Raw genomic sequence first — 5,608 nt, forward strand, 5'->3', positions numbered from 1 at the left:
GAGAAAGGTCTTCCTTCCATTGGTTCACTCCCTAAATGACCACTACAGCAGGCGCTACGCCGATCCAAAGCCAGGAGCCAGGTGCTTCCTCCTGGTCTCCCATGTGGGTGCAGGGGCCCAAGCATTTGGGCCATCCTCCACTGCCTTCCTGGGCCACAGCAGAGAGCTGGACTGGAAGAGGAGCAGCTGGGACTAGAACTGGCGCCCATATGGGATGCCGGCGCTGCAGGCGGATTAACCTTCTGCGCCACAATGCCGCTCCCACCATGTATTATTTAACTTAGATTCTATGTTTCTATCTTACCAAAAGAACTAACTTGATAGTGGTTATTTAAATAGTTACTGGTAGACTTTGAAAAGAAAAAAGGACATGAAGTTGATGACAAAATTTGAGTAAGAGCTATTGACAAAACCATTTCAAGAAGCGAAAAAGGATATTTTCTTTGGTTGGTTTGATTAGAGCTGGTGCTATAACTAATAATCATATAAAGAGAGAGAACGAATTCTACAGAAGGTCATGAGTTACTTACTTTTTAAGGTTTATTTATTTATATGACAGAGTTATAGAAAAGAGACAGGAAGGGAGAGCAAGCAAGTGAAAGAGAGAGGGAGAGAGATCTTTCACCTGCTAGTTCACGCCCAAATGGCCACAACAGCTGGGACTGGGCCAGCCAGGAGGCAGGATCTCCATCCAGGTACCAGACATGGGTGGCAGGGGCCCAACCATCTAAGCCATTCGCCACTGCTTTCCAAGGCACATTAGCAGAAAGCTGGACCAGAAGTGGAGCATCCTGGACTTGAACAGGCACACACAGGAGATTCCAGAGAGACATTCAGCCAATTAATCCACTGCACCACAACACTGGCCTCAATTATTTCTTTAATTAGATTAAACTTCATCCCTTCTTGGCCATTTGGCTAAGATCAAGTGTAGATTAAACTTCTATTTTATTATTGAATTGTTTTTTGAAGTGAAAATCATATATAGAAGAATAAAGCTATAGTTTCTAAAGTATCAATTTGTCATTCTCATAAATTGATATTAAGAGCATGTTAAAGGGGTCGGCACTGTGGCACAACGGGTTAAAGCCCTGGTCTGCAGTGCCAGCATCCCATATGGGCACCAGTTCATGTCCCAGCTGCTTCACTTCTGATCCAGCTCTCTGCTATGGTCTGGGAAAGCAGTGGAAGATGGCCCAAGTCCTTGGGCCCCTGCATCCATGTGGAAGACATGGAAGAAGTTCCTGGCTCCTGGCTTTGGGTCAGCTCAGCTTTGGACATTGTGGTCATTTGGGGAGTGAACCAACGGATGGAAGACCTCTCCCTCTCTTTGGCTCTACCTCTCCCTGTAACTCTGTCTTTCAAATAAATGAAGTAAATCTTTTTTTTTTTTTTTTCAAAAGATCATGTTAAAATTGCTTAATTGAATACAACTGACAGTGCTTATGAAACTTCATGCTAGTAAGAATTTATCATATCTTGCACTAAAACATCTGGATGCTACATGCCACTCATTAAATTTGTTTTCTATATATAATACAGGGCATACTATAAGCTTCAACTTAATAAGCATTGATGGGTGATGCAAATCATTTCTTTCCTGACAGCACAGATGCACATATTTATTTGAATGATTTGGGAAAGTGTGGCATCCCAAATAAAGCAAGCAATGTCATTGGAGTCAAACTAAATTAAAATACAAAAAAACAAAAACAAAAAACAGTTTTATGTACATTCTAATTTTCAGGTAAGAGAAGTATGTAGACATTTGCAAGTATTTCATGATATAACCTCACTATATATGTAATGAAAATACCAGAATAACAAACCAGGAAGCTAATAATTGATACAGGAAGCAAAAACCAGAAATCTGGCCCTGGCGCTGCTTGTCATCCTTCAGAAACACATCCCAAAGCACAATTGTATAGAATCACAGCTCATTCCATCTATATTTTCATCTAAGCTCAACATGCAGGAATCGATTGCAAAATTATCTTTTTCCTTGATTATCATACATATATTGCATATATATTATGTTCTATTAATACTATGGAAATATTCTCCCTTGCATAAATAAATTTGGCCTCTTCTTCCTTATAACATTTTCCCTATAACTTCTCCTTCACTGAGCATGGATATTCTCCTTAGGGTTGGTTTTTTTATACAACCCCAGTGAGATTAAGTCTGCACTTTGGCTCACAATCTCTTAAGTCTACCAAGAGGCCGGCACTGTGGCTCACTAGACTAATCCTCCACCTGCGGAGCCGGCACCCGGGGTTCTAGTCCCAGTTGGGGCGCCGGTTCTGTCCCGGTTGCTCCTCTTCCAGTCCAGCTCTCTGTTGTGGCCTGGGAAGGCAGTGGAGGATGGCCCAAGTGCTTGGGCCCTGCACCCACATGGCAGACCATGAGGAAGCACCTGGTTCCTGGCTTCGGATCCGCACAGTGTGCCGGCCGTAGCGGCCATTTGGGAGGTGAACCAACGGAGGGAAGACCTTTCTCTCTGTCTGTCTCTCTCTCTCTAACTCTGCCTGTTTAAAAAAAAAAAAGGTCTGCAAAGGAAGGTTAGGGCTGACATGATAACTTTTGCTATCCAAAGTATTCTCTACTGGAGGTCCCATCCTATGTCATTTTCATCCTATGAAAATTTATCTGGATCCCATATTAAATATTTTTACTATGAATCTAAGCTCAATTATAATTCTGTTTTTAAAATGACCTGATTTTTTTCTTCATTTAAGATCTGTTAGGGCTCATTGAGCATGCTAAGGAACTTTTTATTTTTGACAGGCAGAGTGGACAGTGAGAGAGAGAGACAGAAAGGTCTTCCTTTTCCCTTGGTTCACCCTCCAATGGCCACTGCGGCCAGCACACTGCACTGATCCAAAACCAGGAGCCAGGTGCTTCCTCCTGGTCTCCCATGCGGGTGCAGGGCCCAAGGACCTGGGCCATCCTCCCCTGCACTCCCTGACCACAGCAGGGAGCTAGACTGGAAGAGGGGCAACCGGGACAGAATCCAGCGCCCCGACCGGGACTAGAACCTGGTGTGCCGGCACCACAGGCAGAGGATTAGCCTATTGAGCCACAGTGCCAGCTGCTAAGGAATTGTTATAAAGTTTGCAAATTTAACACTCAGTTTTTTATATATATATTTTTTTCCAAATAGGGTATTTAATTTCTCAGCCACTGTCTTCCATTATGTTTCGTGGGGTCTACCCTGTGCATGGGGTCAATCAAGCCAATCAAGTGGAATATTTTGGAGATTTTTGTGGTACACTTCAGTGAGTTCTACAACTTCTCAGTTCAAATTCATTTTTTTTTGTTTCAAAATTCATATGATTTGAACCTCTGACTCCTTTTCAGTAAACTTGGAACTAGAAAAATTACCTACAGCAAAAAAAAAAAAAAAAAAGTGAAAATCTTCTTCCCTCAGGTTTGCCTTTTCTTGAATATTGTACACCCTCAGCTCCTGCTAAGCTGATGGTGTTTTAATGGCTCTCAGCAGTAATTTAACGGGGTTAATATTCTATCCAGCACTTGTAATTGATTCAGAAAGAGAGTTGGTCCAATGTGAGCTACTTTATCATACGATAAGCTAAAAGATATAGTTCAGTAAGGTGTTCTGTATTTTTATGTAAGAAATTTTCATCTCTCCTATACATGAACAACATTATGAAGATCTACTCTATATCTCACATTACACATAAAACCCTCAGTAACCCACACAAGGCAATTTTGAATACTGTTTTATTTTGCTTAGATTCTCTCACATTTTGTCACCATCATAGGACTTCTGACATCATATGATTTCTCAATCAGGTGTCTGTTCATTGAATTTTAGAGAGCACGTGGTGTTATTCACTTTTGTGTCATTGCCACTAACTCAATTCCTATTATAGTGTAGATGGTCAAAAATAATACAAAGTAAACAAATGGCAAATTTGCAGACTTACATTTGTCACCATCATCAAAATCTTAGAATATCAGAGATTTCATTGTTTCCAACAAAATAATTTAGTAATTTTTACCTCATAATAATACTGATCATAAAAGATACAAAGCTATACTATTTGAAAACTTATGTGAAATAAATTTAGCTAATATCAATATCTAAAATTCTCATTTTATGAATTTATCCTGTAAATCATGTTTATATCATGAACTCTCAAGTATTTATTAATACAACTACACTGAATAGTTCAAGAATATAATAACATATCAGATAATCAGAAATAAATTATTTTATAATTCTACAGAAATATGACTTTCATACTATTTTAGTATCAAAAGCTCTATCTGACTATTTCTAATGTGGCAAATAAAGCCTCTAACATGTTTTGATTTAAAAGCAGCATTCAGTTTGGGTATAAATACTAGCATCGCCAATGCATTTTGTTAGATATACCAAATTGATACTAACAGAAAAAAATAGTACATCAGAACATATATAACTGGGCCATGGGAGAAAATATTTAATCAAATATTCACAGAAAAAAATGGACAAATGAGACAACAATGAATAAAATTTTCCCAGCAGGAAAAGTAGTAAATGATAGTTTAGGGAGAGAGAAATGCATTTAAAAAAAGGTGATGCTTTGTGTAAACACACAATTTCAGAGTAGAGAGGAAAAATGAAATGGGGAATGAATTATATTCATCATCTTAAAGAAAGCATCGGATCTGTCCTTAATGTGTTGTCCAAATGAAGTAATGCTATCACTAGTACTGAAACAGTATTTTTACACTTTGTGTTTCTGTGTGGGTGCAAACTGATGAAATCTTTACTTAGCATATACTGAATTGATCTTCTGTATATAAAGATAATTGAAAATGAAAAAAAAACAACTTGGTGTTCAATTGGAAATTGCATAGAAAATTAATCAATTTTTAAAAAATATCATGTAGGATCTCTGTCCTTAATGTGCTGTACATTGTGATTTAATGCTATAACTAGTACTCCAACAGTATTTCTCACTTTGTGTTGCTATGTGGGGGCAAACTGTTGAAATCTTTACTTAATATATACTAAACTAATCTTCTGTATATAAAGAGAATTGAAAATGAATCTTGATGTGAATGGAACGGGAGAGGGAACGGGAAAGGGGAGAGTTGCAGGTGGGAGGGACGTTATGGGGGGGGGAAACCATTGTAATCCATAAGCTATACTTTGGAAATTTATATTCATTAAATAAAATTTTTAAAAAAAGCATCATTATAAGTAATTTTTTAATTCTATACTATTGTATAAGGAAAGTTACTGAAGTATTTTTAACTTGGTAGCTGATGTGATAAATATTACACTGACAATTATATGGCAGGATCAGGTTATTAACTGATTTAGATGCTATTTCAAAAATCCAGTAATTATTAAAAATATGGCCATAAAGCAGTTTATGGACCTAACAAATGCCACCTGTCAATATCAGGATGGTGGAAAATGAAGGATTCATTTTTTGAAAAAAAAAGTATTTATTTATTTGAAAGATAGATTTACACAGAGAAAAAGAGGGAGATGGAGAGATCTTTCACCCACTGGTCCACTCTCCAAATGGCTGCAGACAGAGATGGGCCAATCTGGAGCCAGGACCTTCTTCTGGTTATCCTACATGGG

General features: G+C 38.2%; 1 pseudogene; it reads left to right on the forward strand.

Moving 5' to 3' along the window:
* The first annotated feature begins 898 nt into the window (after positions 1 to 898).
* LOC133768839 (U2 spliceosomal RNA) lies at positions 899 to 983 on the forward strand (annotated as a pseudogene).
* The last annotated feature ends 4,625 nt before the right edge of the window (positions 984 to 5,608 follow it).

Source organism: Lepus europaeus, chromosome 1 (assembly GCF_033115175.1).
Source record: "Lepus europaeus isolate LE1 chromosome 1, mLepTim1.pri, whole genome shotgun sequence".
Lineage (NCBI taxonomy): Eukaryota > Metazoa > Chordata > Mammalia > Lagomorpha > Leporidae > Lepus > Lepus europaeus.